The sequence below is a fragment of the Coffea eugenioides genome, chromosome 3, assembly GCF_003713205.1.
Source record: "Coffea eugenioides isolate CCC68of chromosome 3, Ceug_1.0, whole genome shotgun sequence".
Classification (NCBI taxonomy): domain Eukaryota; kingdom Viridiplantae; phylum Streptophyta; class Magnoliopsida; order Gentianales; family Rubiaceae; genus Coffea; species Coffea eugenioides.
The window spans coordinates 4,687,099-4,712,632 of record NC_040037.1 but is presented as its reverse complement, the minus strand read 5'-3'; the positions used below and the strand labels follow the sequence as shown (position 1 = coordinate 4,712,632).

The 25,534-nt window shown below is 36.8% G+C and overlaps 1 protein-coding gene across 1 annotated transcript in view; it reads right to left on the bottom strand.

Annotated features, from left to right (window-relative positions):
• Nucleotides 1-9,770: 9,770 nt before the first annotated feature.
• The window catches only part of LOC113765481, a 40,769-nt gene continuing 25,005 nt past the window's right edge, over nt 9,771-25,534 (bottom strand). Inside the window, exon 9 of the transcript XR_003467724.1 lies at nt 9,771-9,922. The gene's annotated coding sequence lies outside the window, so the exon portion shown is untranslated. The remainder of the gene's footprint in view (nt 9,923-25,534) is intronic.

Here is a 25,534-nt window from a genome sequence, read left to right as displayed (position 1 = left end):
ATGTACTTAATAAATGAATTTAGAAAAGTTTTAGAGGCAGAAATGAAGCTTTGTAAAATGTTCTAGGACCAAAACCAACTCAATACAAGTTCTCCAGTTACGTTAGCACATTGCCATAATGTACCCAAAAATTATAATGTGCAACCTAAACGAACAAGAGATCCATTCTTCCAGACGGGCAACAAAATTACAACTCAATTGAGAATCTTAATTATTAAATTGACCACATTAACTAAAACTTTGAGAAAGTACAATTTATCCTGCAAATGAAATCAACGCATTATGTTTGGAATATTTTTGAAACTTAATGGCATGTACTGATGAGTATTTACGTTGTGGATTGATTAGTCAAATATCTCTAGAAGGCGGTCACCTTCTGTTTACACCTTAAATTTGCATTAAAACCATTATAACCAATTATCTTATAGTAGCAGATAGGGTAAACCAGCTATTCACCTAAAGGTTCGTAGTCTTCTAGAAAGGCTGTACTTTGTTAAAAGTAACGTCAAGAACATCTCCTGCCAAATGGACTTTCATAATTTTATACAACTTACATCCACTAATTTTTTTTTGGAGTTCTTAATGCAACCATTTTGCAGACGACTAATGGTAGAAGATGCTTTTCAAGTCCATAGTGACAAATACTACATTCCATATGTAGGATGCATTACTTAAAAGTGCTTCTTATGTTGAACAATCAAAGTTGAATCCAACACGGCCAAACAAAATTGAAGTGGAAGTTGATTCGTGCCTCATCTCTCATGTTCACACTAGATTTTTATGATTCTTGGCTGACTACGTTCATTTTTTTGTTAAGTAGGGAAAATACAGAAACAAAACCCCAAAAAACTTCGCCATTACTTAGCTTAAGGGCCATGAATTATAGCTAGGTCTGCCCTCGTCTGGTTACTCTATCTGATTTTAGATTTTAGATTTTACATAATCAATCGGTTTCTTGTGATGCTTTTATCTACTTCTGCATCTCAATTTTAGATTTTTGTTCATAGCCAATAATCCAAAATATACCCAAAAGTAATTTTACAATCAGCTCTTTAAAAAATATACAGCAAACAAGCCGCATTTAGTCCAGACTCCTGTAGAGACTTTTCTTTTTCGATGTCCTTAGTTTAGTTCATTTAGTATTCACCTCAGTAATTCTGTCCTTTATTCTCACTCTAAAGAAATGTAAGCCTTCTCGATAAACTAATATCCAGGTCTGTCAAAAACTCTAAAATAACCAAGTTATCTCAAAATATAGAACACCACAAACAATCGCATGTTCGTATATTATCTAGATCAAATCCGTTCAAGGAATATAACTCTTGCCTGCTTTTTCTCTATGCCAATACTTGTGGTGTATTATCATAACCTGTGGTTTTGTAGGTAAGCATCTTGGGTACTTATCAGTTGCCAATCGATTCAATTTTCCAACTTCCCAATACATAAAATATGCTATAAAACTATGTGTCTATTAATTGTCCATTTGCCAAACTCCACAAGTTTCAGGTACAAATGTACACAAAGGAGCATCAATATGTATCTACACATACAACTTTGTTTTCTCCATCGTCTCGTCTCTAAGTTTCCACTTGATCAACGCACCTAGAATCACCAATTCTTGGACCTTTTTTACCCCCTCGATATGGGATAGGTGCTGTCCCTTTGATACGTAACATCAAACTAGGAGGTTTTGGATGTACTTTAGTATAACATTGGTCCTAAACATATATGGGATTGGTACCAAAGATGCTTGCTTGTAGGAGTATTAGTTTGACAGCGCTTGAGTTCGTTTTTAAGTATTAGAATCAGATTACTAACTTGACTATTCGTTTGGCATTATAGGAAATTCGATGGACTAATTCCCCTTATATTTTTTTTCTTTCATATAAACCTTGCTTAAACAAATTAAAATCGCATAGACACGTACGTATGATTATCATTATATACTGGGTCTCGAAATTTTGGTTTCTAACATTTAACTCTTTTTGTCTGACCATAGCATGTTTTTTTTTCCTCTTTAATTTGTTTCGTCTTTGATGCATCTAGGCCCTAATCGAGGGTTGAAATTTCTCAAAAGTTTCTAGAATTATAGAGCATCATTATGCGATACAAGTGTTAATGCAGTTATTATTTCTTCCCAAAGAATGGAACTGAAATTGTGATGGAGTCAAAAGAGTCGTTTAGCTTAATATGTCTAGAGCAGTTGATCAATGACAAACATATTCTTTTTTCTTTTATTCATAAGAAACTGATTATTCTAACTATTAAAGTCGGCATCCTTGTTTACTAGATATGATAGTGCGTGCAATCAACAATAATGTTACTCCGTAATTATCACTACAATCTCCACATCAATGTGTACATCGTTAGTAATAAAATCTCTTATCTTTGTTTGAGTAATTTGTGCTGTATGATTTCCAGCAAATTCAATAATAAAATCTTCTTCGTAGAGCACCTGGATAGAGGGTAGAAATTCATCTACACAGATGACAAGGATTTTAGCTATATTTACATGGAAGTTTTCTAAAGGATTTCACATCATCACATGCAGACAGTTAACATACCAATGCATCAATAAATATAAGCTGACTACACAAGGTAAACAGTAATCTCACACAAAAGTGAATAGTAAGACGGAAGAGAGACTCTTCATTTTCTGAACAGAGAATTATTTACAACCGACTACATAACTTTTTTACTTGTATGATCATTTTGAGGCCTAACATCCTAGTTTAATCAAAGCCTGTGTAGTTGCAATTCATAAGGATTCTATTCTTATACATAATCTCAGCTTCTTGTAATCGTTACTGGACCTGCAGTTAAACAAGTACCGACGGCACTTTTAAGATACTAATTACACCAACCAGAATGTAGAAAAAGATACTTTTTGCACTTTCACACAACTAACTCCAACCAGCAAAACGAAGAACCATCTTTTTCCCCCATGCTTTTACCGTTCTTTCTAAAAGGAGCATAGCAGGCCCCATTGCTGCAATAATTTTCATTTGGTACTTGCAAATTGAGGCAGGAGAGCGGCGGGAACCAACACCTGAAAGGAAAGAGACTTGCAACTATGGTAAACATCTAGGATGTTGATATCATCTTCGATCGTCTTCAAATGAAGGCGCTGGGAGGTTTAGTACAAAGGTTTAAAAGCAGTAAGTGGAAGCATTAAACTCAGAAAACTAAAGCTGATAACAGGAGAGATTTGACAAGCTGATGTGAAGCACAAATAACAAGCCATCAACAGGGAAACTCTGGACGCACCATTTTGCTCACTAGGAAAGGACAACGAGAGTCTGCCAACATCCTTCACAATCCTCGCAAAGCATGGGGGATGGAAAAACTGAGTAAAAGATGTTAAGAGAATACAAGTATTCTTATAGTTAATAAATTAGTAAGGGTATTTTTGTAAATAGTTTGTTAGGTTTGTACTCCTACAAATACTAGTTGGTTACTCATAATACGGTGACTACATGTTTTTTTCCCAAAACACATATTCTCATGGTATCAGAGTTAAAGTCCCAGCGTTAGAGTTAAACATCTAGCAAAAGTCTTGTTCACGCGACACTGTTCATCGCGTACTGTTCAAGCAACACTATTCACGCGGTACTGTTCATCATGAGTTTTGACTGTTTTTTGGTTTGAAGTGTTATTCGCTATGGCTGAAAGTTTATCAAAAAGTATCGCGCCGTTTACTAATATTATGCCAATGGTGATGCCTTAAATCATAAATTGAACATTGAACGATACTAATTATCAACAGTGGTCAAAAGCCGTTAAGATTTATCTAACAGGTTTAAGAAAGCAACAATATCTCACAGATGACTCTCCTATGGAGGACAACAAAAGACTAATATGGATTCAAGAGGATGCCCAAATTCTTGGAGCAATATGAGATTCTATGGAGCCACGAATTACTTACATGTGTTTTATTGTGAGACAATAAAAGAAGTTTGGAATTATGTTCGGTTATTATACCGCAGTAATCTTTCACGAATGTATGAAATTTCTTTGGAGTATTTACAGTTGCAACAAGATAACAAGACAATAACTAAATACTTTGCTGATCTCAAACGAATTTCAGAAGAATTAAATGTTGTAATGTCTCTCTCAAATGATATTACAGTTATGCAGAGGCAAAGGGAACAAATGCTTATGCTCAAATTCTTGGCTGGCCTTAAATCAGAATTTTAACCAATCAAATCTCAAATTTTAGGAGGTGAACAATTATCATCCTTTGCAGAGGCGTATGCTCAGGTCTTACGTTCTGCATCTAAAGACAATGCATAGGATGATGGTGCCCTAATTAATGACAAGTCTGTTTTAGTTGCTAATAACGATTGGATAGAACAACTTAGCCATGGATGTGAGCAACTTAGTTTTGGACGTGGCTCTCATGGAGGAAGAAGTAGAGGAGGTCATGGGGGTCGTGGAGATCGAGGCACCCGTGAGTGCATTCATTGTGGTTTGAAGAATCACACTCGTGATACTTGTTGAGATTTAGTTGGAAAACCTCCTCAGTTTGCTAATGCAGTTACCACTAACCTGAATCAAGTTCTTCAGTAGAAGGGTCCCATAAGACTTTTACCATATTCGAGAAAAATTATGTCAAATTTCTGCAGTACCAAACTGTAAATCACGCATCTCTTCCCTCTGCTTTTTTAGCAAAAAAAATTAATGCTATGGCTTGTCTCTCCACATCCTCTAATTTTGACTCATGAATTATTGATTCCGGCGCTACTGATCATATGTCAGGTACCTCTAGAAATTTTTCTAATTTTCAAGAGTCTATCTCATTTTCTCATGTTACTTTAGCTGATGGATCTACAATTAAAGTTAAAGGACTAAGAACCGTAGAAATTAACTCATCTCTTCCATTGTCTTCTATTCTTTACATACCCAATTTGCCTTTTAATCTAACGTCCGTTAATAAGCTTACTAAATTTCTACAGTGTTCAGTTACTTTTTCTCCTGATTTTGTTGTCATTTAGGATTTGAAGACAAAGAGGATGATTGGTGGAGGGTATGAGCATAATGGTCTTTATTTTCTCAACTCCAATGATCCGATTGCGTGTCCTGCTACTATTTCTCCTCTTGAAATTCATTGTCGTTTGGGTCATCCGTCTCTACAAAATTTGAAGAAGTTGGTTCCAACCTTGAGTCAGTTGTCTTCATTTAAATGTGAGTCTTGTTAGTTAGGAAAGTATCATCGTGTTTCTTTTGTCAGTAGAGTCAATAAACGAATTTCTGAACCCTTTTTATTAGTTCATTCTGATGTTTGGGGTCCTAATCGAGTCACTTCAAAATTAGATTTTAAATATTTTATAATCTTTACTGATGATTTTTTCAGAGTTATATGAATTTATTTAATGAAAGATCGTTCAGAACAATATTTCATTTTTTGTACATTTGTTATAGAAATAAAAAATCAATTTGGTGTACCTATACGTATACTTCGCAGTGATAATACGAAAGAATGTTTTTCCACTCCTATTGATACCTTTATTGTAACGCCCCCACTTCTCCCTAGGGCAAATCCAATAGTATCGACGGGACGCCTGCCTAACACTTGCCAGAACTCTGTGACGACTGAAAAATTCGTTCATATTTTCTTAAAATTTCCTCTTATTTTGATTAAACTATTTTATAATATCTTTACTACTTATTTACTCCCTCAATAGTTGTAATGAATAAGAGATTTAAGAGTTTTACCCTTAGTTTTATAGTTCGGGTACATTAGAGCTTTCGCGTGTTTTGGCCATGTGATCACTTGATGAGATGTTTGTACTAAATTTGGTGGTTAAAAGTGAATTTCATATAAGAAAAAGTGTGTGATTAGAAGTGTTAATAATAAGTGAATGAATCATAAATGAAAAAACTAGTGCGCGCGAGAGTTAGGGAAAAACGACTCGAACCAACGTGCACCGTTTGCTACCGATTGAGTGCACCACTTGAACACTACTTTATTACTTTAATATCCTTACTTTTATTTCAGCTAATTAACCCTAAAATATCCCTTAAACCAGCCACAGTCTTTGATCAAAGAAAAGAGAGAAAAGAAAAAAATTTTGAGATTCAATCCTAAGATGACACTTGGAAGTCATCCAACCAATTTTGACCCAACCCAAGTCCTATCTTCTTATCTTTCTTGGAGCTTCATTCCTTCCCCATTTCCTTCATGGTGGCCGAGAGTTGAAGGGAGAAAAGAGAGAAGAAACACCACACTTTCAATCTTGATTTTTGGCTTTGTTTGAGTTGAATCTAAAATCTAAACCGATTAAACTCTCACTTAGGAACTTAGGAAGTTTTGTGTGGTAAAGTTTTGGAAGGAAAGGTTGTGTTTTTTACTTGCAAGCATCTTTGGTGAGGTATTATGATTTTCTTTTCTTTTCTTGTACTTAATCTTGCTAAAGTTTGGTTAGAATATTATATTCTTGGCTTATGATGGTAAATTAGTTAGTTTTGAATAATATGGCGGAATGTTGAGCTAGAGTTGAGATTTTCAGTTGTGTTTATGGTTTGATGACCTTGGATAAGGACTTGAGGCAGTGATTCAAGACATGAATGTTAATTTTTAGCATTGAATTATCAAATTTTCAACCTTAAGGATGAATTTGCCCTGTTACTGACCTGTATGTTCGTCCATGCTACAGGCCGAATCAGGCCTAAGTCAAAACATAAAAGTTGTAGGGAATGGAGTTAACTAGTTGCCTGCAAAATTTCATCTCAATCGGAGCACTGTACCATACGAAATTACTAAAATATCCCTGACTGTCAAATGCCCTAATTCGCAGACAGTTTTCTGTCTTCTCTGAAATTGCACATTTTGACCCTGAAAATGCACGGACTAGATGTCGATGCTTTCATAGGAAATGTAGTTCTTTGTCTTAGTTTCGAAAAACTTTAAAATTTACCTCAATCCGATAAGCGTAGATTCAGTTGTGACCGAAACGCCAAGAGACGTCAAACCGGCTGTTTAGCCATTTGTCTTTAAAACTTATTTCGGATCGCATTGTTAGACTTGTCTTATAATTGGATGACATTGAGCCTAATTGAAGGGCTATTGTGTTAACATTGCTGATGTGTGACTTTGGACTGAATTGAGAAAAACAATGAAGCCATAAATGACTGAAAAATAGCTATATATAAAAGGGCATGCCGCCCAAATTTTCACTCGAGGGTTAGGCATGCGTACTCGCGACTTGAGCGAAAATTTTAGAATGAATTGAACTTGAATTGTTTAGGGTATTCGAGTCTTCTTTCGTAGAGGTATATAAGTTAGAATTTGATCGAAACTCGTACCCTTGAAAGAATGATAATAGCGACCAATAGGAATACATTTTCCTTGTCTTTTTGACTCAAATGCAAATTTCAAAATTTTAATCGCTTTATTGCCAAAACTAAAACAAACGTGCAAACGTTTCTTTACCGTTTTTGCCACTTTGGCCATTTTAGTTTTTATTTCCATTGTGTTGGTTGTTTGACTGATAGTTGAGTATAATCTTCTATCACAGGCAGTGACGGCCCGGACGAACTCGGTGGACCCGTATAAATTATCTTGATTTGCGTGCTAGTTATTTTGAGTGAGTAATTGAATTTGTTTATGTAATAAATTATCAAAATGCTTTGTATATGTTAAATGAGTACTTAGGCAAGGGTGTGCTTTATCTCACTCGACTTAAACTCATTTTCTGTTCTTGATTTAATATGTGAGAATACATGCCTTATGTTGAGTATCACCCCTTGTGTTGTGTGCTGTTGGGGTGATTACAAGAATTGAGTATTTTGATGAATACTTTGTTGAGAGATATTCTTTGTTGAAACATTAGATATCTCAGGGTTTGGTTCCAACCCGATTCCAAGGATAAACAGACTATTCGAGTCGGTCGGGGTTTGGTCGAATCCAGTTCAATTCCCCGAGCTTAACTACCTGTTGACACTCCGTCAACCAAAATACTCATAGTCCGTAGACTTCACTTACTTTCTCCGTTCACCTTATCAACCCCGCTGGCCAGTCAACAGCACATAGCAGCTCAAGCAAAAAACAAAATCACTTTGCTTTAACAAAGAACAAAATTTCAGGAAAATAGCTATATACAAAAGGCATGCTGTCCAAATTTTCAGCCATTTATGACTTCATTGTTTTTCGCAATTCAGCCCAAAGTCACACATCAGCAATGTTAACACAATAACTTTTCAACTAGGTTCAATGTCATCCAATTACAAGACACGTCTAAGAATGCGACTGGAAACAAGTTTTAAAGACAAATGGCTAAACAGCCGGTTTGACGTCTCTTGGCGTTTTTGTCACAACTGAAACTACGCTTATCAGATTGGGGTAAATTTTAAAGCGTTTCGAAGCTAAGACAGAAAACTACATTTCCTATGAAGGCATTGACATCTAATTCGTGCATTTTCAGGGTTAAAATGTGCACTCTCAGAGAAGACAGAAAACTGCCCGCGAATTAGGGCATTTGGCAGTCAAGGGTATTTTAGTCATTTCATATGATACAGTACTCCGATTGAACTGAAATTTTGCAAGCAGCTAGTTAACTCCATTCCCTACAACTTTCATGTTTTGACCTAGACCTGATTCGGTCTCTAACATGGATGAACATACCGGTCGGTAATAGGGCAGATTCATCCTTAAGGTTGAAAATTTGATGATTCAATGCTAAAAATTAACATTCATGTCTTGAATCACTACCCCAAATCCCTATCCAAACTCATCAACATCATATGCTATATAAACAACCATAAATACAAGTAAAAATTTCAAACCCTAACTCAACATTCCATCATATTATTCAAAACTAACTAATTTACCATCATAAGTTAAGAATATAAGCTTCTAACCAAACTTTAACAAGATTAAGTATAAGAAAAGGAAAGGAAACCATAATACCTCACCAAAGATGCTTGCAAGAGAAAACTACAACATTTCCTTCCAAAACTTTACCACACAAAATTTCCTAAATTCCCAAGTGAGAGTTTAATCGGTTTAGATTTTAGATTCAACTCAAATAAAACCAAAAATCAATATTGAAAGTGTGGTGTTTCTTCTCTCTTTTCTCCCTTCAACTCTCTGCCACCATGGAGAAAATGTGGAAGGAATGAAGCTCCAAAAAAGATAAGAAGATAGGACTTGGGTTGGGTCAAAGTTGGTTGGATGACTTTTAAGTGTCACCTTAGGATTGAATCTCAAATTTTTCTTCTTTTCTCTCGTTTCTTTGGTCAAAGATTGTGGCTGGTTTAAAGGATATTTTAGGATTAATTAGCTGAAATAAAAGTAAAGATATTAAGGTAATAAAGTAGTGTTCAAGTGGTGTATTCAATCGATAGCAAACGGTGCACGTCGGTTCAAGCCGTTTTTCAAACTCGCGCGCACTAGTGTTTTCACTTATGATTCACTCACTTATTATTAACACTTCTAATCACACATTTTTTCTTATATGAAACTCACTTTTAACCACCAAATTTAGTACACGCATCTCACCAAGTGATCACGTGACTAAAATACGCAAAAATCCTAATGTACTCGAACTATAAAATTAAGGGTAAAACTCTTAAATTTCTTATTCACTACAATTATTGAGAAAGTAAATAAGTAATAAAGATATTATAAAGTAATTTAATCAAAATAAGATGAAATTTTAAGAAAATATGAACGAATTTTCCAGTTGTCACAGACTCACTACGAGACAATTCAAACTTATGAATAACAATCAACAATAAGAGTCGAAACTACAAAGAAAAGGTCGCTTCCTTAATAAATATTCAATTTTTACATTACAAGATACCAAATACATCACTTTCTCCAAAATATACAACTTTCATAAGTCATCTAATCAATTACATTCAAAACCTTGATCAAAAGTGCATCAAGTCGGCTTCTCTATAACTCTTTCCATTTCGACTCCTGTTAAGGAAAACAAATCTAATGGGATGAGCTAATACTCAGTGAGGGCAAGAAAAGCATGCAAAACAAATAGTTTACATAACAATAGCACTTATGCGAGAATTAAAACTACAACATTCAAATAGTTTCCAATTAACAGTAAAACACACTTGAGAAGGATACCGGAACTCTCAGGAGCTATATTCCACTTGCTCTGCCAATGCTCGATTTAATACCTCCACGAGCTGACACTCCGTCAATCGGGTTGGTTATAAGTCCGTAAAACCCCACTAATTTCGTACTCCCGATCACCGTTACATCCCCTGCTCTAGGCCCGCACTTTTTTTTATATAAGACGATACTATTCGAGTATGCCAGGCGAGATTTCTCCAATAAACCAAATTTATAAATTTTTCTCATGCCTCACCAAGCTTCACGACCAAACCCATACCAGCTCGAATCGCAAGGTCGGCCGATGAGTTTGAGCGTCCCCCACTATTATATCTATAAATCGATGAGATTCACTATTGCAACACTTCACTTTGTTCACTTAACAATTCACTTCATGCAATTCAAATACAATTCACTTAAAAGAGAACGAGTGCGACAAAGTACACACTCGACTCAACACTTGCAAAATACTCAATTGATGAGAGCAATTAAGCACGTAGCAACACTCCATACACCTGACACTCACCAAGTCAAAAGTGGATAAGTGAGCAAATAAGTCTTCAGGCGTCCACTCCAAAATTCTCTTAAAGATCCTCTTGAGCGTCTAAAGAAATAACGATTTTCTATCATTCACAACCATACATCAACCAAGAATGAATGTACACTTGTCTAGAAGTTAAGACAATGTCCTAAAAGTGAACTTTAATTGCTAAAAATTGAGATTCAATAGTGAGGATTTAAAATCTCAAGAGAAACTTGCCTCTCCCGTGAAATCGGGTTTAAAACGGTCTATTGATATCAAAAGAAAATAACAAATTTTTAAAAACTCATTTTCAAAAAAATTAGGAAATTTTTGTTTTGCACGACAATCTTTGGAAAATCAAATTCTGAGTTTCGCACGTCCAAAAATGAAAAACTCTACACCGTTGAAAACAAGGTTCGGAGTACTAAATGTTCCTAGAAGACATTTTTTCAAGATTCCAAACGGAAAGCACTCATTTTTCAACTCAAAGTTTCAGTTCCAATAGGACAGGTTTGAACGAATCTTGATTTTGCAGTCATCTTTGGAAACCTGGCGTAATTCACAGAAAGTGAATCAGTCCTTGAAATTCGTAGTACAATAAGAGTTCCATACAAGGTTTCAAACACGACAAACGGAACTAAATTCAAAATTTTGAATGTAAAAATCAAATTTTCAATAGTCGGTTAACTTTCACTACTAGAATAGTAAATTTTCAAATTTGAAAAGCAATTGGGGTTTTATTTGGGCATCGAAATGGTATTAAAATTACACCAAATTTGATACACTTAAACTTCTATATGTTGACTACCTCTCCATCAAATTTCATGCAAAAATTCACGTGGAAAGACAGTTAACAAAACTATCAAAGTTCAAAAAATGTTTCAAGGCCAATCCGCCCTCATGCTTTTCTTTTTTTTCCAAAAGTTTTGCACAATGAAATCAGCCCCAATTCAATCCATTTTAAAATCAAGGTCCTATAAACATTTAATAATTAATTGACAAGCAATTGACATCAAAATTTTTGAAACAAAACATCCCAAAACAACTCAAACCATTTGGCTAGCAAGAAAGGAAAAACTTCCAGTTTTCCAGCTTTGTCGCACTTTCAAAATCAGACCACATCCCACTCAATACAAGTTCAAATTGAAAATGGTTTACAGCGTTGCAAACTAGGTTCAAAACGCTACATTTCAACAGAAAGAATCGTTTCCAAAATCAATTCAAAAGTGAGAGAATAGAGCCACAAGACGCAGCTTCTCCATTCCTCCCGGACAGATAGTCACAACAGGACATTCAACTTTGTTGAATCACTACGTTTCATTCAATTCGAACTAGCAAATGATTTTTATACCGTTAGAAAATCATGAATGTCTAGTTTTGAATGCCACTAAAGGCACTCAATTTCGACTTTTGTACAGCAAGTTATGTTCGAATGAAGAGGTACTGTTCGGCTACCCAGATCACCATTTTCAGATTTCTTTCAATTTCGAAAACTCTATTTTTGAGCAACCAATTGAAACGATTTTCTCAAGGCACTTTGTACACACAATATACCACATATAATCATCAATTTCATAGCCAAATAACCAACAAAAGTTCGAATTACAAGCAAGATAACAACAGGACAGTTCTGCCCAGCTTGCACTTCCATTTCTCTTTCGATTTTTCCTTCACTTTCTAATCAATATCATCTCATACAACACATAAACAACATCAATCAACCAATCACACCTCAAGCCAGCTACCTATAATCCACCTTAAAGCCGCTAACCTAAAGATTAAACCGAGAAATGAAATTTCTCAAGTGCTCTAATTTATTTCTTGCTCAGGATTTCAAACACATGCAAAACCAACCATGATTTCTTGAAGGAAATGAAAAGATTGGTAGAGTTCAAGAGTTACCTCTAACTCTAGATGAGAAATCAGATTTTCCACCACAATTCTTCCAAAAAGCTCCACAAGTTGATGCCTTTCTCCAAGTTAGAGTGATTCTCCAAGAACTAGAAAATTGGATAAAGTTTTGCTAGCAAGATGGAAGCTTGAAATGAAGAGTTTTCTTCTTCCTTTTCTTTTGCTGGTTTCGACTGACCAAGAGAGAAAGAAAGAGTATTTGGTAGGCATGAATCTTGTCTTGGAAGCTTTAAGAAATTGTGACCAAGAAGCTTTGCAAAAGTCAACTTCAAATAGTGTTGCGCGCATGTTTCATACCACCGTTTTCAATCTTGTTTGTTGCACTAGTGCACTAATACTCAAATGTAATTCCTTTAACACTGTATTTATTTATTCTTAATAATCTAATATTAATTTCACAAATCTCCACTTAGCCATTTTGACTCGAAATACGTGAACTTTCGATTCGCGCGCGATAAAATAAAATATAAAAAGAATTTATGTAACGATAATATAATTAATTAATATTAGGATAAATAATTATAAAAATAATTATTTTAAGAATAAAAACATGAGTCCTCACATCCTCTTTCCCTTAAGAGAATTTCGTTCACGAAATTTATACCTTGATTTGGAAATAGGTTTGTATATTTTCCTCGAATTTCCTCTTCTACTTCCCACGTTGCTTCTTGCAGTCCGTGGTTTCTCCATAGAACCTTCATCAACGAAATTCGTTTATTTTTTAATTCTTTCACTTTACGATCTAGAGGCTTTATCGGTTTCTTCTCATAGGTTAGTGCCTCGTCGATTCCAATATTTTCCGAATGCAGAACATGAGATGGATTTGGATGATATTTTTTGAGTATAGACACGTAAAAAACATTATGAATTCAAGATAAACTTGGTGGCAATTCTAATTTATAAACTGTATTTCTTATATGTTGAAGAATCTTATATGATTCTACAAATTTTGGTTGTAGATTCTTTCCTTTTCCTGCCATCAAACTCGCTTTCAGAAGAATAATCATAAGAAAAACTTGATTTCCAACCGCAAATTCTAAATCCTTCCTTCGGTTATCTGTATAACTCTGTTGACGACTTTGAGCATTTTGTATCTTTTGACGTATCAATTTCACCTTTTCGTACGCCTCCTCAATCCATGGCACTGTAGTTAGGTCTAAAACCTTTCTTTCACCTATTTCATTCCAACAAATTGGATATTTACACTTTTGACCATGTAAAATTTCGTATGAAGCCATTTGAATGGATGAATGGCAACTATTATTATAAATAAATTCTATTAATATCAATTACTACTCCGACTCTCTCCAAAATCCAAAATACAGGCTCTCAACATGTTCTCGAGAGTCTGAATTGTCCTCTCAGATAGTCCATCATCTGGGGATGGTAAGTAGTGCTAAAATTTAATTTAGTCCCTAATATTTCCCTGCATCTTCTACCAAAATCGCGAAACAAACCATGGATCTTAGTTGGACACAATACTTATTAGAATTCCATGTAGCTTTATAATTTAATCCAAATATAACTTAGTTAACTTCTCCAATGAGTACTTCATACTAATCGGTAGAAAATGACCCGATTTGATCAAGTTATCTACTATTACCCAAATGGCGTCGTGACCTCTTTGTGTCCCAAGTAATCCAGATACAAAATTCATGATAATATTTTTTTCATTTTCACTCGAGTATCTCTAAAGGTTGCAATAGATCAAACAATTTCTGATGCTTGGTTTTAACCTGCTGGCAAATCAAGTAGGTCTGGACAAACAGAACAATTTTCTTTTTCATGTTCTTCCACCAGTACAAACTCTTTAAATCTTGATACATTTTATTTCCTCCAGAATGTACCGTGTACTTAGATCGACGTGTTTCTTCCAAAATTTCCTTCTTAAACCCTTCGTTCTTTGGCACCACGATACGATTCCAAAATTTTTGTACAACGTTTACTCCTAACTTAAAATCCGACTTTTCTCCCTTATTCACTTTTGCACTTCAAAGTCCTTCTCCTGAGTTTCCTTGATACGTTCTAATAAAGTGAATGTCACAATAATGTTTCCCAGAATCAATTTTCTCGGTTTAAGTCGGGGATTCCAACAACTAACCTATTCCAGCAAATGCAATTCTTTAATCATCAATCCTGCCACCTGCACTTGACGACTTAAAGTATCTGCCACCATATTTGCTTTCCTAGGGTGATAATTGATCATACAATCATAGTTTTCCAAAAAGTCCATCCACCTACGTTGTCTCAAATTCAGTTCTTTTTGAGAAAACAAATACTTAAAACTTTTGTGGTCGGTGAAAATTTCAAACGTCACCCCCTAGAACTAATGCCTCCATTTTTTTAATGCAAATACTACAGTTGCTAATTCGAAGTTATGAGTTGGGTAGTTTCTCTCGTGAGATTTTAACTTCCTAGAGGCATACGCTCTCACTTTATTATTTTGCATCAACACACATCTCAAATCTTCTTTGGAAGCAGCTGTATATACCACAAAACTATCACCTCCGCTGGGTACGGCTAACACAGGTGCATCGGTTAAGCACTTTTTTCACTCTTGAATTTCTTCCTCACATTTAAAATCCCAAATAATTTACCATACTTCTTAGTCAAATCAGTTAAGAGTCTTGCAGTTTTAGAAAAGTTCTTGATAAGTCGAAGGTAATATTCGGCTAACTCTAAGAATTCTGAATTTCGGTAGGATTTTCTGATCGTTTCCTCTAAAACGGCTTGTCCTTTAGCTGAATCTATAGCAACTCCTTTCTTAAATATTGTATAACCCAAAAAGGCTACTTCTCCCAATCGAACTCACAATTATTGAACTTGACGAAAGTTGGCACTCTCTCGAGATTTGTAAAACTATCATCAGATGTCTTTTATGATCTTCTCGAACTTTAAAATATACCGATATATCATCAATAAATGCCACTATAGATTAATTCAAATACAGTTTCAAACTCTAATGCATTAGGTCCATAAATGCTGCTAGTGCATTAGTCAACCATAAGGACGTAACTGAAAATTCAAAGTGCCAATATCTTGGATTAAAAGCGATCTTAAGCACATCAGTTTCTAAGATCCTCAACTGATAATAGCTCTACTTTAAATCCAATTTGGATAGTACCACGGCTTCTTACAATTGATCAAATTCTTATCCATGTAAGGCAAAAGGATATTTGTTCTTAATGGTCACATTGTTCAAGTCTCGATAATCTATGTATAGTCTCAAACTTTCATTCCAAATATTATATCTTGTCCCTTAATTATTAGACTCATTAAATCTATCAAATATTTTCTTTCACCAACTCAAATTTCACAATTTTAATATATCAAGTTGGCAATCAAGCATTGGGTCCCAGTTTTAACCCTAAGTTCTCGATTTTTGGTCCACCGCCGATCCCTAGTCACCTCCAAGATCTCAGGTTTACCTATGCTCTCAAGTATAATCTCAACCACGTCTACTACCGTTCATGTCTTATCACCAATCTAAAGGTATGGGACAAAATTTAAATATACCTATAAGCCATGAAATCAATTAAAAGTAAGTAAATTATCATATGTTATAAAATATCATAATAGTTATATCAAGTTGAAATAGGTTTATCAAATCATTTCAAAAGGACAAGGAAAACAACAAGATCATAACAGAACGTGCCGAGTTGCCAAAATACAAAATAATAAACGGACTTTTCCTTTTACAAAAGATTACCACCTCTAAAATACCAGTCTAGGCTAGGTAAACCTACAACCCCTACATTCCTCGAGTGGAGTCAAATCCATTCCCACTCATATTACTTTCATTATTTGGATCTATCTCACAGTCATTTGCATTAATCACCCCTTTTAACCCTCGACTGCTTTGCAGTGAATCTAGCAGACTGTCAAGTATTTCCTCTTTTCTTAGAAGCTCTAGGGCAATTCGAAAACTCATGCTCGGTACTACCGCACCTCAGACATTTTTCTTACTTTCTCCAACACTCGGTCTCAGCGTGATTAATCTTGACACAGTATCCACAAATTACGCGAAGAGTCACGACTTGACCAGTTTAAGAATTTTCCTTGTATTTTTTTTTTCAATTCTACGTTCTTGTATGTCAAATCAATTTTCTCCGCATATTCTTGTTTTCACCGTCCTTCCTAATAGTCAGCCAATTTCTTTTGAAATTCTATTTCCTTCCGAAGAATATCCATTTCCTTATGCATCTTTCTCAAATTTGTTATCTCACCGGTTGGCTTAAGTCAACTGCTAGCTTGCCAGGCAAATCAATGGATCAAAATAAGTAACTATTCACAATGAAAGCTCTAATCATATTACTCTTTTATTCTTTTGCTTCTAAATTACCCCATAATATAAATCTTAACTATTCTACGCTTAATATGGACGAACTCTTGAGTTTCCACCAGATTACTATTACCACTTATAATGATAAAAAATCGTTATTTCTTCACATACTCAAGAGGATCTCCAAGAGGATCTCGGAGTGGACGCCTGAAGACTTATTTGCTCACTTACCCATTTTTGACTTGGTGAGTGTCGAGTGTACAGAGTGTTACTACGTGCGTAATTGCTCTCATCAATTGAGTATTTTGCAAATGTTGAGTCGAGTGCGTACTTTATCGCACTCATTCTTTTTTAAGTGAATTGTATTTGAATTGCATGAAATGAATTGTTAAGTGAATAAAGTGAAGTGTCGCATTAGTGAATCTCATCGACTTATAGATATAATAGTGGGGGACATCCAAACTCATCGACCGACCTTACGACTCGAGCCGGCCAAGAGAGAGAGTGTTTGGTAGGAATGAATTTTGTCTTGAAAGCTTTAAGAAATTGTGGCCAAGAAACTTTGCAAAAGTCAACTTCAAATAGTGTCGCGTGCGGGTTTCGTACCACCGTTTTCTATCTTGTTTGTTGTACTAGTGCACTAATTCTCAAATGTAATTCCTTTAACACTGTATTTGTTTACTCTTAGTAGTCTAGTATTAATTTCTCAAATCTCCACTTAGCTGTTTTGACACGAAATACGCGAACTTTCGATTCGCGCGTGATAAAACGAAATTTAAAAGAAATTCATATAACGATAAAATAATGAACTAATACTATAGTAAATAATTATAAAAATAACTAATTTAAAAACAAAAACATGAGTCCTCACATTTATGACTAAGTTCAGTATTCTTCATCAATTCTCTTGTCCCCATACTCCACAACAAAAGAGAGTTGTTGAAAGAAAATTTTGACATTTAGTCAAAATTACTTGAACACTTTTGTTGCATATGAATGTGCCCAAGCAATTTTGGAGTGATGCAGTTTGTTAATATTATTTAATTAATCGCATGTCATCCTATATTTTTGGATGCCAATTACCTCACTCCATTCTTTTTCCTCACGAATCTATATTTAAATTACTTCCTCGTATTTTTGAATGTGTGTTTTGTTCATCAACTTGCTCTCGGGATGAATAAATTAAATTCTCATGCTATTAAGTGTATTTTCTTAGAATACGCACGAGCGCAAAAAGAGTACAAATATTATAGTTAAATTTTAAATCATTTTTTTACTTATGTTGATGTTACTTTCTTTGAATTCACTCTTTATTTTATGAAATAAGATATGTCTTTTGAGTTAGACCAGTGTTCCTCTTTTCCTTCTCTTGTTTTATCTGTCCCTTCATCTTTGTTACCCGAATTATCTAGTCCACCAGATTCCACAACTCGATTATCTCATCTTAAACTTCAAATTTATTCTCGTCGTTCCGTAGTTAAGAAAGTTCCTGATATGTCACGCAGTTCACCAATTAACTCTCAATTTTCAAATCCAAGTATGACGCCCTCCTGTGAGTAAGATCTTCCTATTGCTGTACGCAAAGATAAGAGACACTGTACTTCTCATCCTATTTCTAATTTTGTTTCTTATTCTCGTCTCTCTTTGTCATATTCTTTTTTTGTTGCTTCCCTTGATTCTGTATCCATTCCTAAGCCTATTACCCATGCTCTCAATCATCCTGGTTGAAGATTAACTATGCAAGAAAAGATGTTCGCTTTGGAGAAAAATAATACTTGAGATCTTGTCTCTCTTTCTTCTGGTAAGTCAATTGTTGGTTGTAAATGGGTGGACACTATAAAAGTGCAGCCTAATGTTTCTATTAATAGATTAAAGGCTCGTCTGGTAGTTAAGGAATTTATTCAAGTGTATGAAATCAACTATTTAGAAACATTTTCTCCTGTTGCAAAGATTACCTCTATTTGTCTTTTTATATCTTTAGCAGCAACTTATAATTGACCATTACATCAGTTGGATGTGAAAAATACGTTTCTACATAGAGATTTGGAAGAAAAGATATATATGAATCAACCTCCTGGGTTTGTTGTTCAGGAGGAGAATTCACGATTGGTTTGTTGTTTGAAAAAAATTCTTATATGGATTGAAAGTCTGCTAGGGTTTAGTCTGGCCGGTTTAGTAATGTTATCATAGAGTTCGGTCTGACAAGATCTGGAATAGATCACTCTGTATTTTATCGATATTTTAATGCTGATAAAATTTTATTAGTTATTTATGTGGATGATATTGTGATTATAGGAGATGTTGTGGAGATCCAAAAACTTAAATCCAATCTGCAGGCAAACTTTCAGACAAAGGATTTAAGTCATCTACAATATTTTCTAGATATTTAGATAGCTCAGTTTAAATATGAAATTTATTTGTGTTAAAGAAAATATGTACTCTGTGAGAACCCGTAATTTTCTCATTTTCTAGGTTTTATTCTGTTTACTGGCATTTTTCTGCATCTTCTTTATTCGAAAAGTTTCTAGATAAGTTTTATGAGTAAATATAGTTTTTAGATGATTTTTCTAGTATCGGTTAATTTTTCAGAAATTAAGAGCGTATACCAGACGTGGGACCCACTAGTGCGAAAAGTTCGGAAAAAATTCGGCCAGTTAGGTTAAGTTTTGGATACTGAGTTTAATTTACCGGGTGTTATGAGATAATTAGAAGTTACCAAGTGAATTGGTGTGAGAGGAACAAAGAGATAGAGATGCATTAAGGAAGTGACAAGTGTCACTTGGAGATTAGTTTTACCTTTTGACTACTATTCACCTTTTTACCATTTGACCAAATAAACCAAAAATTACCAAAATTATCTTCATTTCCAAGCTCTTGTGGCCGGCCAACTCCAAGGAAGAAAGAAAGAAAAACTCTCCAAATTCTTGATTCAATCTTGCTCAAATCAACAAACCCACCATTTAATCTTGCATTTACTCCATAAAAACCCTTAAGTGAGTGGTTGTGAGGTGATTAGTGGAGTTGTTTGGAGGATTAAGGTGCCAAGTTGCTCTTTTCCTTTGGTTACTAAGGCGAGTAGTGAAAGAACCCCTCTCCTCTATCTAACGATGTCTAATTAATGACTTGTGGTAGCCTAAGAGGTGATTTTGTAGATTATATCATGATTTTGGTTGAATTTGGTGAAATTTTATAATTATTCATGATTTTTCTGTTTTAGTATGATTCATATGTTGTGGCCATGGATGATGATTGGAAATGATCTTGAAAGAAGCTAGAAGGTGTAAATTGTGGTTAATTACAGAAAATTTCTGCTTTGAAAAGAAATTTTGGAAGTTAGGGTTTCATTTCCCCTCATTCTGCCCGGTACTGTTCATCATAGTTAGAGCCCGAATTAGCCTTGGGTTAAAACATGAAAGTTGTAGGGAATGATATTTTAGAGATACTTGCAAAATTTCAGGCCAATCGGAGTAGTGTAACTTATGAAAAGATTGAAATACCCCTACTGCCCTGTTTCTACCCGAATTTGATAATTGCTTCTGTAATTGGTTAATTTGGTTGAGAATACTTCTGATTTGGTTGTTGACGTCTTCTTAAGAACTGTAGCCCGGTGTCTTAGCTTTCGGATGGCTTTGGAATCACTTAATTTGGACTTAGGTAGTCTGAATTACGGTTCGTTAATCAGAATGCGGTTTGTTCACCTGTTTTTGCGGTTCTGGTTTGGTATACTGAATTTTTGACCTAGTTGCACTATGAACTGGACTGAGCGACCTTCTGCAACCTTGTAGCCCTAGCTGTTAGCTTCGAAACAGTGTATCTTGCACCTCCATCCGATAATCGTAGTGCCAATGGTGCTAAAACCGCAAAATGATGTCAAAAACTGTTTTTATGGTTTAGAACTTAATTCCATTTCCGGATTTCCCTGGTTACTCTAGTGCTCATACATTCTTATGGAGCCCTATTTTGGTAGTATTTGGAATTGATTTATGACCTGTAATCGAGTCTTATTGTGCTTATTTGAATGTTTTAGGACGTGACGGTGGTCCAAGACGCTCTTTGGACGGAAGTTTATGAAATATCATTTGCTTGCTTGGTGAGTATACTACTCACTTGTTTGTTTACAATGTGACTTTATTATATTGAACTTGATGTCTTGAAGGCTTATTTGCACTGTTGAAACTGATTAAAGTGAGGTTGTACTTGATCGCCCTCACCCCTTATTGTATTATACACGACTGTCTACTGTTTCACTGTGGTACTTGAAATGTACATAAAAAACTGGATTTGGTGTCGTTTGGACGAGGATCCAACAGCTTTTACTATTACTACTGAGCTCAACCCCATTGGTAGTTGATTGAATCGAGCCAGCGAGGGTTTGGTCGTGAAAGTTGACGAGCCATGGGACTGTTATATGGAATCTTGTAGTAGTGAGACTCTTGATTCCGGTATACTCGAGTATTATCAAATTTCTACTGTTTGGAGTTCGGGCTCGGTAGGGGTATGTTGGGTGGAAGGAATGGACGTAAAGTGGAGCCTACGGTTGGTTACTCTTAAACATTGACGGAGGGTTAATGAGGTCCGATCAAGAATGCAAGCGAGGAAAGGGGCTCTTGAGAGTCGCCCGTATTCTTTTATCAACACTATTGATGTGTGCCTTTGCTTACTTTTGATGTATTGGAATGAGAAGCTTGATGCTTATATGAACTTTGCTGCTTGAGTGATAGTATATCACTGAGCGTAAGCTCATTCTGTTGCTTTTGTTTTCCTTACAGAAAATTGATTACTTTTGGAAAGGTTGTACATGTTGGTTGCCGAGTTATGCTTATGCAAATGTATTTTTGAATAGCTCCTTTTGGGCAAAACCCTAACTGTATTTTGATCTAATTATCTCGCTTTTGGTTTGTAAATTACAAACGTATGTATATAACACTGCTTAACCCTGTTTATGGGTCTTATTTGGTTTGAAAATATTTTTCCGAGTTATATGATATGGCACCCACTACTCATCAACGATTTGATTTGCGTTTAGCTATCTTGCGATTCCGGCTTGTATGAGCACGTTTTATTTTCCTGGAATGTTTTAGATCGCTTTAAACAGTCCCGTTAGTCCTCGCGAGAGTTGGACAGGCAATCTGCTAACCCATTTGGTTCGCCTTAGAGGAAGGTGGGGCTGTCACAGGTGGTATCAGAACCTAGGTTTGAATTGGCCTGGACCAGTTAGAAATGCTCGATTTGAGGATTATTTTGATTACATCCCTTAAGGTTATTTACGGTTACTTACCCTTTTGGTGTAGGATGGACGGATATGGTGAGCCTAGTCATCCCCCTGCTGGAGAGCTACCCCGTGGGGTGCTTCCGGTGATTCCGTACCAGATTCGGCCCGGAGGGGCCGTTGTGCGTTGGAGCCCGGCTAACCGCTTTCGAAGTTACGAGTGTCGACACACGTACGCTTACCCTAACGCTTTGGTGTTGGCCGTGGCCGAGTAACGGAAGGAGTTGGCCGCGGATAATACTAGGTTTGAGGCCGAGGTGACCCAGCTTAAGGCGGCCAATAAGAAACAGGCTGAGCGCATTAAGTGGCTGGAGTACGACGTGCTTGAGATAGAGGATAGAGTTGATGACCTCTGCACTCAACTTAGGGTAGCACGTGAGCGCGAGTCTAAGCGAGCTCGAAAGGTTAAGGTTCGAGCCGCATCGATCCTGAACATCTGCGCTGACGTGGTCGAGGGAGTGAGCGACGAGGCGTCGTACACAGGGGCCGGGGCAGGAGGTGAACCCACCCCGCCGGGTGGGTCCACTAGTCAGACGAATGACTAGGTCACGATTTTTAGGATTTTTGGGATAGTTTTGTTTTCTGCATATAGGGCGGATAGGGAAGAGTCTTAGCTAATCGTTTTGTACGTTTGGATTAACTATGTGTATATTCTTTTGATGAGGCCATTCCCTTGGGGATTGTCAATGTTTGTACTTGACTTGACTATACTTGACCTGACCGATTGTTTGATATGTGTGTTGTTTGACCTTGTTCGGAGTGTATATATATGTTATTGTAAAAGTTTTTGGGTTTTACTTATATGCATTGTTATTATATTAGTTTAGTACTTTTGCCTAAACCAAATAGATTTCATGGAAGGAACACGTAGTGGACAGGGACGTGGGCGCGGGAGTAGGCAACCCACGCCGGACAGGGGTACTGGAGAAATCTCATCTGGACCTAATCCTGACCCTAACGTCCAAATAGCTGCCGCTATGCAGCAAATGACCAACTTGCTAGCACAAGTGGTGTAGCAACAGGGTCAAAACCCAAACCCTAATCCTGGAAACCCTGGCAACCACATCGAGAGTGAAGACAGAGCTCTCGAATGATTTCAAAAGTTTGCTCCACCCAAGTTTATTGGGGGACCCGACCCGGATGTCGAAAGGTAGCTCGAGAAGATGGTCGATATTTTTGCGACTTTGCACTATACTGAAGAACGGCAGGTGACTTTTGCCGTTTTCCAGCTGGAAGGGGCAGCCATTTCCTAGTGGAACGTAATACGGCAAAAATGGGAACGGGAACAAACGCCCAGGACTTGGGTAAATTTTATGAGAGAATTCAACGCGAAATTCTTCCCTCCTCTGGTTCAGGAGAGGAAGGAAGACGAGTTTATTCGACTCCACCAAGGGACTCAATCTGTGACGGAATACGAGAGCCAATTCACCCGCCTGTCCAAATTTGCTCCTGAGCTGATCATGACCGAGCAACGGCGGATCAGGCGTTTTATGCAGGGCTTGAATGTTGAAATCCAGAAGGACTTTGCAGTGGCTCAAATCAACGCTTTTAGCGAGGTCATGGAGAAGGCCCAATGGGTAGAAAGTGCTAGGCTTCAAGTACGAAACTTCCAGGCAAAAAAACGAGGCTTTCCTGGAAGTAGTTCCGGGCAAACAAAAAAAGGTACCCCCTCCAAGTTCGGACGAGGAGCTGGAGGTGGACGACAGACGGGTTCCGGCAGAGGGGTTCAGTCCAGGGGTGGCCCAACTGGGAGAGGCCAAGGCGGAAACTTTCACAAGAGTTCTGGTTCAGCGTCCCACGGGCCTTGTGGATATTGCGGAAAGCCGAATCACTCCGAAGATAGTTGCTGGAGGAAGGAGAGCAAATGTCTGCATTGCGGAAGCGCAGACCACCAGTTGGCCACTTGCCCGGTCCTAAAACAAGATGGAAAAGGGAGCCAACCACCGCCGAGGACCAATGCTGGACTAGTTAAGGGAGATGGGTCCAAACCTAAAGTGCCAACTCGAGTTTATTCATTAGAGCCCTAACAGGTCCCAGATTCCTCGCATGTCGTAGAAGGTACGATCCCTATCTTCCACCATTTTGCCAAAGTTTTAATTGATCATGGTGCCACTCATTCCTTTGTTAACCCTGATTTCATGTGTGGCATCGATATAAAACCTACTAGTTTACCATACTATCTAGAAGTTAGTACACCTACGGGGAATCAACGTTTGGTTACTAGTATGGTTTATAGGGATTGTGAAGTGTAGGTAGGAGAGAAGAGAATGTTAGGAGACTTGATAAGCTTGTCCATTATGGGGTATAATGTGATCTTAGGTATGGACTTTCTAGCCAAGTATAATGCCCAACTAGATTGTAAAACGAATGTGGTTGAATTCCGCATTCCTGGTGAGGCAACCTTAGGGTTGGACATAAGGGTAGGTTAGCCTCATCTGTTTTGATTTCGGGCATTCGGACTAGGAAACTAATAAGTAGAGGGGCGTAAGGCTTTTTAGCCTTTCTGATTAACACCCCCCACGGATAAGTTAAAGGTGGAGGACGTGGCCATTGTAAGAAAATTTTCGGATGTATTCCCTGATGAGTTAGTAGCTCTACCTCTGGAAAGAGAGATAGAATTCAAAATAGACCTGCTACCTGGAACCTCACCTATCTCAAAAACTCCATACCAAATGGCCCCTGCAGAGCTCAAGGAGCTAAAGTTGCAATTACAAGACCTTCTGGAGCGGGGATTCATTCAAAAGAGTGAGTCTCCTTGGGGAGCTCCTGTCTTGTTTGTGAAGAAAAAAAATGAAACTTTGAGGATATGTATTGACTACCAGGGCCTGAACAACATCACGATTAAGAATAAGTATCCACTGCCCCACATTGATGAGTTGTTCGACCAGTTGTAAGGAGCTATAGTCTTCTCGAAACTGGACCTCCAACAGGGGTATTACCAGTTGTTGATTAGGAGAGAAGATATTCCAAAAATCGCCTTCAACTCGAGATATGGGCATTACGAGTTCGCAATTATGCCCTTTAGATTAACTAATGCTCCTGCTGCCTTCATGGACTTAATGCATAGGATTTTTAAACCCTACTTGGATCGATTTGTCGTGGTCTTCATTGATGACATCTTGGTCTACTCCAAAACTCGCGAGGAGCATAAGCAGCATTTGAGAGTGGTGTTACAGACTCTAAGGGAGCATCAGTTGTACGCCAAATTCAGTAAATGTGAGTTTTGGCTGGAGAAAATCAGTTTCCTAGGGCACGTGATCTCCCAAGAATGCATCTTGGTTGACCCGGCGAAAGTAGAAACTGTAACCAATTGGAAGAGGCCAGAAAACCCCACAGAGATCCGTAGTTTTCTAGCGCTGGCTGGGTATTACCGACGTTTCATTAAAAACTTCTTCAAATTAGCAGGTCTTTTAACTGACCTGACGAAGAAAAACATGATCGGTTCGTATGGAATGCTCAATGTGAGATAAGTTTTCA